General features: G+C 38.8%; 2 protein-coding genes across 2 annotated transcripts in view; one reads left to right on the forward strand and one right to left on the reverse strand.

The window, feature by feature from the left end:
• Positions 1–12,250, reverse strand: part of slc2a9l2 (solute carrier family 2 member 9, like 2) — a 100,722-nt gene extending 88,472 nt beyond the window's left edge. The window contains 1 exon segment of the mRNA XM_053239366.1: positions 12,175–12,250. The gene's annotated coding sequence lies outside the window, so the exon portion shown is untranslated.
• The window catches only part of LOC113528520 (uncharacterized), a 150,235-nt gene that overhangs the window by 105,827 nt on the left and 30,796 nt on the right, over positions 1–13,612 (forward strand). The window lies entirely within an intron of this gene.

Raw genomic sequence — 13,612 nt, forward strand, 5'->3', positions numbered from 1 at the left:
CCATATCCCACCAAATCCCAACTTTCCATTGCACTGTAGAATGATGTACCCCCCCACATCCTGCTGCATCCCAACAGGCCCCCATATCCCACCAAATCCCAACTTCCCATTGCACTGTAGCATGATGTACCCCCCCCACATCCTGCTGCATCCCAACAGGCCCCCATATCCCACCAAATCCCAACTTTCCATTGCACTGTAGCATGATGTACCCCCCCACATCCAGTTGCATCCCAACAGGCCCCCATATCCCACCACATCCCAACTTCCTATTGCACTGTAGCATAATGTACCCCCCCACATCCAGCTGCATCCCAACAGGCCCCCCCATTTCCCACTACATCCCAATGACCCATTGTGCCCCCCCAACAACCCACCACATCCTAATTACCCATTATGCCCCCATCCTACCACGTTCCAAATTTCCTTCTCTCTCTGTCTGTCTCTCACTGTATGTCTCCCTGGTTGAGGTAAAACATGAGATTCTGAAGTGCAGCTGCTGAACATATCGATGATTATGCTGAATAATCCTCTCACCTGACAATTCTGATTGCTTGAAAAGAGTAAAATACACACAGGCATGCACACACACACACACACACACAAACACAGGGAAGGCAGATATTGAACGCTCAGAGAATTCCACCGCCTCCCCCCATGGTGGACAGTGTATCATCTTTCTCGGACATCTGACGTCTCTGTTCTCAGAAGCTGCAGGAGTTTGACAGAAAGAGGACAAATGAAGCGGTTGCTGCGGTTTTTTTCAATCACAGAATATGTGTGTGTGTTACCCCGATGGTTGACGCTAGCAAGCAGTTGAAAAGATAGCAATTCATGAACTTTTATACTGTAAATCAATAATTCAGGTGTTTTCAAGCAGGATAAACTCTCCAGCTCTCTCACTCGTTAAAGAAACAGTCTCTAGTTTTTGCACTGGAGCTATGAGGTTAATGAAGCTAATAAAAAAATCACAAGCAAAATGTGATGTAAAAAATGTTCAACATGGTGAGCCCACCTGATGTCATACTTACAGTCGGGTAGAAACCAAGTTCACATGCCTTACAAGCAACCATTATTAGAACTTCAATTAGCATTGTGGTTTGTGGTCAGAGGGTGAAAAAAATCAAACTTTTCGGTCATGCACACCATCAGTATGTTTGGTTTAAAAAAAAAAAAATAAATAAGCACTAGGGGAGGGGGGAACGGTGGTTTAGTGGTCAGCATTTTTGCCTCGCACCTCTGGATTGGGGGCTTAAATCCCCCCTCCACCCTCTGTGCTCCGGTTTCCTCCCCCAGTCCAAAGACATGCGTTATAGACTGACAGGCATTTCCAAATTATCCGTAGTGTGTGAGTGTGTGTGCGATTATGCCCTGCGATGGGGTGTCCCCCCGCCTTGTACTCCGAGTCCCCTGGGATAGCCTCCAGGTTACCCCGCAACCCTGTGTAGGATAAGCAGGATGGAAAAGCACCAGTTAGCCACTGTAAAACATGTTGATGGATCAGTGATGCTTGCAGAGTCTCTTATTAAGCTTGATGACATCATGAATTCTGCCAAGTACTAGGACATTTCAGCACAAAACTTGGTTGCCTCTGTCAGGAAGTTAGGAATTGGCTATAGACGGAACTTTCAACAAGGCAATGACCCCAAGAAGCCATCCAAATCACAAAGGGTGCCCATTCTGGAGGTGACTGTATAAAGGTGACCTTTGAGCTAGCTCACTATCTATGTCGTGTAGGTAATGTTTAGCTACTATAGCAATAGTCTCTCTGCTTATGCTAGATTAATTAATATTATACAATGTACTTAGTTATCTATGTTGTAAACTAACAGACAGGCTCATTCTATCCACATACTGCACTAAATTGCTGTGCTGTACACAGGTGACTGATGACTAAAACATTTAAGGTAAACAAAGCTTTACGTGGCTTATTGTACCAAGAAAAAGACCAAGCGACACCAAATCTCTCATACACGTAAAGGACAATTTAAAAATGGGAACCCATATTTTTTCACACTTTAATTACACTTTACTATGAAAAGAATAAACACTGGCCAATAACAAAAATATCTCACACACACAAAAGAAACATTAAACCACATTATACAACAGTTAGCTCTGGTCCACTAATTTGATTGGTCGAACGGCGTGCCAAGAATGCCTATATTTCCTGTAATGGCACTGAGACATTTATGTGGTTATACTGAATATCACCATGGCTGTGATTACCTCCAGCACTCGCCACAGCCACACTCTTGCTTGTGTGATATTGCTTAATTAAGCTGTTTAGTAATACAAACTGTAAAGCTATAATAGTGCATATTGGGGAAAATATGCATAAGATGAAATTCTGGGTTTAATATATTTCATTTATGGGGTCATTTTTTTAATAGTAGACAGTAGTTATGATCGTTTGGGATCAATAAAATTTCTGTCTATCCATCTATCTATCTATCTATGAGAAAATACGGTGTTTCTAGGTTACTGTTTTAACTCATTAATCCACATTAAACCGTTTTCTTACAATGGGTTTCTATAGAAGTTAAAAAATATATATAATGTAAAAATTATCATGTTCTTTTTCAATTTCTGTTTTGTCCTTTGAGCAGTGGATAGTGTTTATGACAAGGTAAGTGTATAAAAGATTTTTTGTCGCTTGGCTGTTGCTTTGGTACATAAATCCACATTAAGTGTTTTTCACTTTAAGCATTTTACAATGTCATCAGTCACCTGCATACGAGCCTGTTCATCGGTTTAGAACAACACCATCATGAAATACAGGTCTTAAACAAAAAGGAGAGGAAAAACCAAAGTAAGATGTGCATCATGGACATAATTACTGCCTCAGACTATTTAGCAAAAGAGAGCGCCAATGTCAGACTTCAGAAATTCAATCCCGTGCATTGATCTGCAGTGAACTTGATTACAGTACACACTCCTCAGATAAAAGTCCATTCATTAAAGTAAATAACACCACCGCTATGAAAATATAATGTGTAATATAGGCAATATTACTCATTACATAAAGGCCAAACTGAAAGAATTTAGGTAAATGTGGTCTACTTTTTTAAAGGGAGAATGATAATCTGGAGGATTTATTAATTCAATCACTTAGTAAATTTATCCTACTATTTTGGACATATTTAACCTGGTGTGCTAATTCAATTCAATTCATTTCTAAGAAGCCTTAGAGGGAACACCTAATCAATGGTAAAAAAAAATAAATAAATAATCATTGTAACTAAACTACTTAAGATGTATCTACATCATGTACACCTTTTTTCTCTCTTTTAGGTTTCCTCTTGTTTTTTTTTTTTGTTTGTTTTTTTTGAATATGTTCATTTTCTTTTTGTTAAAAAAAATAATCTGTCTGTATATTCATGGCTTTGAATCCTGTTCTTATAATCTTTGAAAAGAAAATAAAGACAGCGCTAAAAATAAATAAATAAAATACTAAAAACTAAAAATTAAAGTATTAAAAATCTGTCAACTGATCCACCGACTTATCTTATCAAACTGCACAGAGTACATAGTTGTCAACCTGACTATCTTCAAAACGGATGAAAATACATTACATTAACAGTGATTTCTGCATTGTAGTTGACATTTTGTGGCTTTAAACATATCCTTGAGATGAACTGTTGCATACTTCCTAACAAAAGTCATCATATACTCATTTAATATAAACTGAGTTTCCTGTAGCACGTAATAATCAATGGTTTAATAATGTTTCATTGAGCAAGGCTGTACAATGGCTGAAAATTTCCATTTCCATTTCCAGCAAGTAGCAAGAATGTTCTCAAGCCCAGGTGAAGCCCAGGTCGGAAAATCTGTCTCGAAAATTAGCTCACACTATTACAGTCACAGCTTGGCTCTTTTTTTTTTTTTTTTTTTATTGTGCCAGGAGCAATAAATGAGGCCTGTTTATCTTTATTACACATTATAATACTGACCCTGATCTTAGACATGGTGGAAAGCAAGTGATTATAAGAGAGTGTGGCTGCTAGTTTCAGGCGATATTATATTGCAAATCAGTACTTAATTCATTAATCAGTGCTAACAGCTCTCAGATATTGCGTCATCTCCGTTTGCTAACAGGAATCTCACCTATATCATGCTAGCAGAAAGTTCATCTGCATAATAGTTAGCTTATATGACATATATGATGCTAGCATAACAGGAACCAGGTAGCACTCACTCTCTTCACTGACATACTGAGAGAGAAAGACAGACAGACAGAGAGAGAGAGGGAGAGAGAGAACCTGATCAGCACACTAAAACAACAAAGTTTTGACCTCTGTCTGTTTCCCACACACTCTCTCTGTCTCAAAGACACACACTGAAACCTAACCTTCCCCACATCATGAAAACACTTCATCCTTCCCTAGACTCCCACCAGAATGAATCCCACCACACACACTCAGCTCACACACCTATGAAGGAATACTAAAAAATCGCCAGAAATCGTATTCCTAGTAATAAGGAAGCCAACAGGAAGCAGTTAGCACAACCTCATCTACATAATGCTAACTATCTGAGGTCAACACCTATCTAGTTACCGAGAAAATCCTTACTGTCTCTCGTTTTTTTTTTTTTTTAATCATTTGCGAATCAGCATAATTTCACTTGCATAATATGAACAGGAACCCGTTCGCAACGAGGACTGCGTAATGGTAACAACATGCTAATAATGTTGCAGGGCAAAATTAAGTTTCAATGTTCAACGTTCAAGTCTACTAATTTGAAGTGAGTACAAATCCATGCACCACCAAGACGCCACTGTTGGCCCTTGAGCAAGGCCCTTAACCCTTTCCACTTCAGTGGCCGACCCTGTGCTCTGTCCTCAGCTTGCTAACAACCTCTGACATGCAAAAAAGAAGAATTTTACTGTATTGTACTTGTATATGTGACAGTAAAGGCTGTCTTCTTTCTCTACCATAAGCTCATCTGTATGAGTTAGCACATGTTTCCTCCATGGGCCTGATCCTTAGCCCTGAGGTCCTCCTTTGTTTATGTAGTTTACGAGGTGTTTACGAGGTGCTATGCTGCATTTCGATTGCGTTCAACATGGAGATTTCGTGATGGCTTGCCATTCAGTGATACTGGTGGAGATTCACAGAAGCACAAACTCATTTCTCACACTTGTGATGATTGTTTAGATTGTTGAGATTTAGAGATAATGCAGGGGTGGACAAATCCTAAATGTATTAGCTAGCTCACCGAGTAGCTAATACAATAATTTTACCAAGTAAAATCTCAGTCCCAAGTGACTAGGCTAAAAAGTGGTAGCTAATATAACATAATAATGTATGGCGAGTTAGTTTGCTAGGTAAGTGCATTAATATAGACTAAGAGAAACACATGAGTATATGATTGTTATCCTTTTCTAACAAAGTTTCGAATGTAGAACACTGTGTTTGCGAATACGACAAAAAGATTTCCGCTATCTAAGATTTTGTGCTCTGTCCTCAGATCACATCACATGTAAAAGTTATTATTCGAGTTTATTTTCTCTAAATATGATTAACTGCATGATGACTGACATCTAATTTTATTTTGCCCTTTTCAGTTGATGTATGTGTGTGTGTTTCTGATTTGAAAAAAATTGCCTGTTGTATCGAACCAGACTCGGTAACGGCGTAACAATCCATGTGCAGAGGTTTTATTAAAAACAATCCAAAACTGTAATCATAAACCAGGCAAAAAAGGTCAAACAGACAGGGATGATCCAAAAGAGTAGTCAGGCAAGGTTACATAAACGAAACAATCAGATTAGCACAGCTCAGAACTTATGAAACTGGGACGATTGGCAAGACTTCGTAAAAAATACAGTGAAAACAATGTGCTTTTCATAGTCCATGAACAGGAAGTAAACTGGATATGAGCAACTGAGTTAGAATTTTGGTAGTAGTGATCTCTGTTGGAGGGAGGGTTATTGTCCTAGACTGTTGTGACATGTCAATCGTGCACACTTATTAATGTGGCTAGTAAAATCTGTTCTACCGTCAACCTGAATGAATATGAATAAAAATGAATAGCCCAGAAGTGAAATCTACTTGTCCAGGTCAGCCAGGCTACTGATTTGTCAATCCAATGGTTGTGATGCAATGATCAATAAATTTTAAAATTTCATTTTCTATTCAGAGATGAACTAAGCTCATAATCATTTCATCACTCCCTTCCCCAAAAATGGCGTTTTCAATGGCTACCAAGATTTATCTTGTGATAAATTTTGAGACAACTTTTAGCTTAAAATAGTTGGTCTGTTTTTACATTCATTAATAATTTCCTACATTATCCACAAAGCCATTCATCTACCTGCTGATAGTGGTCAGAGATTTAACCCTCGCTTCTTCTCTACCTAAAGAGATGCGGCAGCACTTTAGTTCTTTAGTCTTTCCAGCTCTCTCACCTTCTCTGTACACTCTGCTCAAACAAGCTTCAACTTTCATGCTAACACCAGCAACACCATCACACTGCTCATCTCGTAGATTGCTAACTAGCTGAGCCACTTCGAGTCCAACTTTAAGTCTAAAGTTTGCTGTTTCCACTACTTCTACGTTAGATTTCTCATTATGACGACTCTGAATGTCACTGGAAAATGGCTTTTTTGTGTGTTCCAGGGTTGAATTTTCCTTTAATATGCAAACATGTTAATCAGTGATTATCATTAAATCATTTCCAGCTCCTATCGCATTACTCTGCATACAATATTAAACTTTCACACACTTTGGCTCACTCTTCCAACTGACTAGGGGCATCTTGGTAAGTGGATTCTACAGCTAGATATCACTTAATCAGAGAAGTAAAAAAGAAGGGGAAAAAAGCAGTTCTGTTATGTAATCAACACTGGCTGTAATTGGCTCAGGCAAAATGTGAGGTAGGTATAGAGTACATAAGTGAATGTTCAACAGCAGCAGATAGCCAACTTAAATTGTTTAATCTTTAAACACGAATGACTGACACTGAAACAGACATGAAACGACAGTTGAGGGAATCTCAAATGAACACACACACATTCTCTCTCACATACACATAGGTACACACTGGTCTTATGCTACTTACCCTGACGAAAGAGAAGGAGAGAGAAACTTGACCAGCACATGAACAAATGAAACCCCCTCTTTCTTTCTCTCTCTCTCTCTCTCTCTCTCTCGCCAATCATTAACTCTGGATGGGTTATCTCAAAGACACTTTGCAAAATCAAAACACACCAGAAAAAGACAGAAAGATATATATATATATATAGAGAGAGAGAGAGAGACAGAAATGGAAACAGACAGAAAGAGAGAGTGGCTAAGAGAAAGACAGACCAAGATAAAAGGATAAAGAGATATACAGACAGCTAAACTACAGTGGATATTAAAAGTCTACACACCCCTGTTACCATTGCAGGTTTTTTCGACGTAAAAAATAAAACCAGGATAAATCATGTCAGATCTTTTTCCAACTTTAATGTGATAGTACGAATGCCCTGAAATGCAAGATGTGATTTTTTTTTTAAATTCTATGTCATTATTTTGACTTAGAATGTCACTGTGTAATGTCACTGTGGTGCCCCAGTTTCTCCACTCATTGACGATGGCCTTCACAGTATTCCATGGTACATCTACATGGGACATCTGCATGTACATTAAATCTTACATGGTCCCTCTCTCTCCCCCTATCTCTGTCAAGCTACACATGCTACTTCTGAGATACCAGTGATCCTGACCCCTTCTGCTCTCCAGACCTGCCTGATCCATCCTGATGCCCTACTTCTGGTTGGAGTTCACATCGGTTGGAGATCGCTTGGTGCTGCTGGGGTGGCCCCACATGGACGGCCTGAAGATTGGGATTGCTAGGTATGGTGCCGCTTGGGGACCATGGAAATGGCTTTGGGCTGCGGTTCATATGGGCAGTTGTACTATGATGTCTTGGGACTGCAACTGCTATGGTGGCTTTGGGGCTGTGGCTGCCGAGAGCAGTTTTGCACTCAGGTCTCCATCAGTGGACAGTCGATAGGTTCAACAAAACAGACTTCATGTGAAAACTGTAATCAATTTCCTGGTTACATAGTTGCACTATTTGTCCATGTAGTGTACAGTTATAGATGGGATTTATTTATAATTGCACTATCCGGTGTCGCCCAGATGAAGTTTCCTTTTGAGTCTGGTTCCTCTCAAGGTTTCTTCCTTATATCGTCTCAGGGAGTTTTTCCTTGGCACTGTCAACTCTGGCTTGCTCATTAGGGATAAATTCATACATTTACAATTTATATCCTGAATATACTTATTTCTGTAAAGCTGCTTTGTGACAATGTCCATTGTTACAAGCGCTATACAAATAAAATTGAATTGAATTGAATCTAATGTTTTGGAAATTCTTTTGTACCTCTCTCCTGATTGATATCTTTCTACAATAAGATCCTGTCCATGTTTTGTAAGCTTTTTGTGGAACATGGCTTCAGCAGTCAGATGAAACCAAGAAGATATCAAGAAATTCCTATAGAAACAGCTGATCATTATTTGAGGTTAATCAGAATCACTTCTTGATGACGGCTATAGGATAATTACTTCTGAACCTGAGTTTGAACATGGTTAAATCTGTGCATCCTTGTGCAACCTGGATATTGTACGTTTTTTCTTTTTAATTTTTTTCTGCTAAAACATTTCTATTTGTTTTGCACTTGAATTTTGTTGGTTGCTATCACATTAAAGGTGGCAAAAGATCTGACATGATTGATTTTGGGTTCATTTTTATGTGCCAAAAACCTGCAATTTTAACAGGGGTGTGTAGACCCTATCCACTGTAGTATATCGGAGACCTCTTGGGTATGAAGCTCTATGATTATCTCTGTCAGTTATGCATTAGATACTTATACTGTATTTTGAAAATACTATCTTCAAAGTGAAGATATTGGTTTCTCTAGCGTGTGTCACCTACATCACACAAGTGTGTACTTGCAGCAAAAGGACAGCAGTGTGTATTGAACGTAGCATCAGTTTCTATCACACACTGTACAAAGCAATACTCACTGATGAGAGACAGTTTCAGAATTGTTGTGTAGTTAACTATTGGTGTGGACAAATTTCAAAACCGACTATTAGATTCCACCTTCATAATAACAAGCTGTTCGGAATAGTACTTTCTGATGCAGAGCCTGAACGTCACCAGGCATCATTTAAACTACAAGTGGAAAATCACCCATATCCACTGTAAAATATGGTTTGGGATCAAATATACTGGAGACTGTTTTGCAACTAGTAGACCACAGAATCCTGCCAAGATTGATGGCATCATGGGCGCAAAAGAACAATGTACGCACTACCATTGAATGATTGCAAGTTTGAATCCTGATGACGATGCCACAGCCATCCGTGGCCGGGAGTACTCTAAGTTCTCTCTTCCCTGTCAATCACTGCAACACATGTATGTGAAAGAGGGCAGATAGCGCTTCCTTCGGAGTATGTTATGCTGCCCTGTGACACAGCATAAGCAGCAGTTGGAAAAAGATATGGTGGCTGGCTTCACAAGTCTCGAGAAAAAGGACATGTTAGCCTTCACACTCCGCAGTTGGTAGCTGTCATGTGATGGGGTGTGATGTGATAGAGTTGGCTAGTGGGACGGAATTGGCAAATGACCAAATTGGGGAAAAAGTGGAGGATAAAGATCTCAAAAAAAAAGAATGATGGCATCATGAAATGCTATATTTTATTCCCAAACTTGGTTGCCTCTGCCAGGAGGTTATGATTTGGCCATAGATTGACATTAGAATAACAACACTATGTGGACGTACAAATAAACACAGATATGGTTGTGGAAACAAATTAGAAACTAAAACTAAACCCTTATACTTCAGGTTTTAGGTGTGTTAGAACATCAAAACGTTTTAAATCACCTACACACACCATAAACACAAGGTTAAACTTTGTGTACAGTAAAAGTTTGCTGATCTATCATGAGTAAAGACTACAGGATTGCAGCAGTGTGGTGTAACTCAACTCTCAGTCACACAAACACACTCAGAAACAGTGTCAATCTCCTACATGAACAAACACAGAAAGCAAACACACAATCACCTCAAATAAGCTTCTTACACAAAATTCCATAATACTCACCCAGCGATTCAGCTCCGGTTCACAAATCTCTCTCTTATTCTGTCTCCCTGATCTCTCTCAGTGCTCACATGAGCTCCATTAGTGTAATTCATTTTAATTTATGTCCCTCCCCCACTTCCATACGAACCACAAGGCTTAGCAGCAAACCTGGAGAATGACTGTACTTGGCAAGCAGAATACTCCACTAAGTAATTACTAGAGCTTTTGAACACCATTCAGCAATGAACACCATTCTTTCAAAAGATAATCCCTCAATTGGTCTTTTGATGATGGTGGTGGAGAACGCTGTCTAGGTGTTCAACTGGGTTAAGGTCTGGTCACTGTGAAGGTCATAGCAAAATGGTTCCATGGTTAGTCATGGTGCACAATTGCATTTTCATCTCTTACTGTCTAGACTTTTATCCAATCACATTCCGTCTCCAGTTGATCTCGTCCGTTTTGTGTCCGGCTGTGAAGTCATACTACAGCAACATCTGTTTCTCTACGCAGTGGATGCGAATGCACTGAAAACCCTTTGGCTGAGTAATCTGCTCCTGTTGTAAACACGTTTCATTGCTACCTCAGCCTCCGCTCCTATCGGCCATTGAGCGCACAAAAGAGCATGGCATTGCTGACCACAACTAAATGAAAAAAAAATTGTTTTTGGCTCTGCACAATGCCACAAACTAATTAATAAGTTTATTTATTTTTGGCTAAGCGCACTCTCTTTCCTACGATGGCATTTTGGGCCCACTGTTTAAAAAATAAAAATATAAGATTTCAAGAAAAAAGTTGTAATATTTTGAGAATAAAGTCATAATATTATTAGGGAAAAAAAGTTGCAATATTTTGAGAATATCATCATAATGTTTCAAGAAAAAAGTTGTAATATTACAAGAAAAATGTTGCAAGTTTTCGAGAATAAAGTCGAAATATTTTAAGAAAAAAAGTCTTAATACTATGTGAGAACGGTGCATAGTGACGCAGAGTAATTAAAGAAATACCTCATTTTCTGGAACATCCACACCATACTATTATTAGTATTAGAACTTTGAAAATGTTGAGGGAAACACGGTAACATCTGCGACATGACAGATATAACTCCGGCCATTTACTACAGCTCACAATGTGTTTTGCTGTTTTGGAGTGGAAGTCTTGGACTTGTACAATAAACATTACAAGCCTAACTGACTCACCATTAGGCTTGCAATGTTTATTGTACAAGTCCAAGATATTTACAAACCCTCTTTGGCACACAGATGTAAACATCGATAGCCTGGAAGGTGACTGCTACCTACAAATGTTCCTTCAACAAAAGAGACCATAATGTCACCAAATCCTCAGCGTCTCTCATGTACCATTTTGTCACTGTATTAGGACGTCATTCTCAAAACATTGTGACGTTTCTTCTCAAAATATTATGATTTCATTCTCAAAATTTTGTGTTTTTCTTTTTTAAACCGCCATCGGACTTTCCTTACAGCCATTCATGCTTCACCATATAACAATAACGTGATAAATACTGACAGTGGACGAGATTAGATGAACTTTTTTCCCCTTTTGGTTTTTGTTACATCTATAAAGATGTGCAAAGGTGCTTTTGTACAAAAAATCTGTAATAAATTCTCCTTGAATTTCCCCACCAGTTTGTGTGTTGATTAATACAGTGATATTGTACAGGTTATCACACAGGGGACATTTCAAAAGAGTAGCACACCTGCTTACAGCGTGCCTACGTCACTTCCGGGTACGGGTGCGGAATCGAGGGGTCAAGCAGGAATCAGTTTCATTTTTGGGATCTGACCTAAAGTCTACAGTGACGTGTGGGTGAGCTGATGACGCCATCTTGTGGCAAGCTGCTAGTGTTACTGTTTGTCTTGTTTGTTGTTTTATTAAAGGACGTTTAAGCACGAACGGAACTACCAATAAAAATAACAATAAATCTGTCTTATAAATGCCTGTGTAATACTATACAAATATTAAATTAAAATAAAAATAATAATACTAATACTAGTACTACTACTACTACTGCTGCTAATAATAATAATAATAATAATAATGATACTAAACTTAAATCATTAATTTATAAACTTGCCTGAACACAGCACGCGCTCCATTACACCAGTACAGTACACCTGTCCCCGCCTACACCAACCAATCAGACTGTGGTCACGTGTTCACCACTGGCGTCACAATGCAACGCTGCAAATACTCTGTAGTGATTGGCTGGTAAAGTTCCCCATAGAATAGTCAAACTCATCTGCGGGGTTGCCAGATACATACAAAATGTACTATATAAGACAAGGAGAATATAAGGAAACACAAAACAGATTTTAAAATTCTACAGTGAATTTTACACTAAATGAAAAACCTTTTCATTTATTGAAGGAGAAAAGTTATGCCACATCCATGTTATCCATGTGGAAAAAGTAACTGGCCCCTAACCGTAATAACCGTAATAACTGGTTGTGCCATTTTGAGCCATTCAGTGATGGACTTGCTATTGTGCTTTGGATCACTGTCTTGCTGCATAACCCAATTGCGCTTGAGCTTCGGATGACAGACTGATGGCCGAGTATTCTCCTTCAGGTTTATCTGATGATGAGCAGAATTCATGCTTCTGTCAATTATGGCAAGTTGCCTAGGTCCTGAAGCAGCAAAGGATCCCCACACCATCACACGAGCACCACCATGTCTGACTGACTTATTTTGGAGTGCTGTGCTAGCTGTAAGCCGGATGTCACAGGACCCATGTCTTTCAAAAAATTCCACTTTTGACTCATCAAAAGTTCTGCCACAATTGGCAGAACATTATCCTAAAAGGCTTGGTGGTCATCAGAGTGTTTTTTGTCAAATTTGGATTGAAACTTTATCTTCCTCTTGGTTAGCAGTGGTTTTCGTTTTGCGACTCTTCCATGGATATTGTTTCTGCCCAGTAGCTTTCTGATGGTGGAATCATAAATGCTGACCTTATCTGAGGAGAAGGAGGCCTGCAGTTCCTTAGATGGGCATTTAGGTTCTTTTGTGACTTCCTGGTTGAGTCATCAATACACTCTTGGAGGAATTTTGGTAGGCTATGGTTCCATGGATTGTAAGAGTGCCAGAGTCTGGCTTTGTAACTCAGAATGATAGATTTCAATAACTTTCTTTTTCATCTTTTCTGGAATTTCTTTTGGGAATTGCAGTACAGTGTGCTGTTTGTTGAGATCTTTTAGCTGAAATTCAAAATTGCTGAAAATGTTTTATTTAAGTGATTAAGTTTAGATTCAACAAGGCTGGCAGCAATCAAGCCTGATCATGTCTAATCTTATTGAACCCAATTATCAGTGAAATTTGGTTAATTGTTTGATTGTGTAACTAAGGGGGCAAATACTTTTTCCACATAAGGCCAGTTGGTGTTGGATAAGTCTTTTCATTCAATAAATGAAATGACTGTTTGAAAACTGCATTTTGTGTTTACTCAGGTTGTCTTTGTCTTAAATTCTTCTGAAGATCTGAAACAATTAAGTGTGACAAGTATGCAAAAATAAAAC

This window comes from Pangasianodon hypophthalmus, chromosome 13 (genome assembly GCF_027358585.1).
Source record: "Pangasianodon hypophthalmus isolate fPanHyp1 chromosome 13, fPanHyp1.pri, whole genome shotgun sequence".
In the NCBI taxonomy this organism is placed as follows: Eukaryota; Metazoa; Chordata; class Actinopteri; order Siluriformes; family Pangasiidae; genus Pangasianodon; species Pangasianodon hypophthalmus.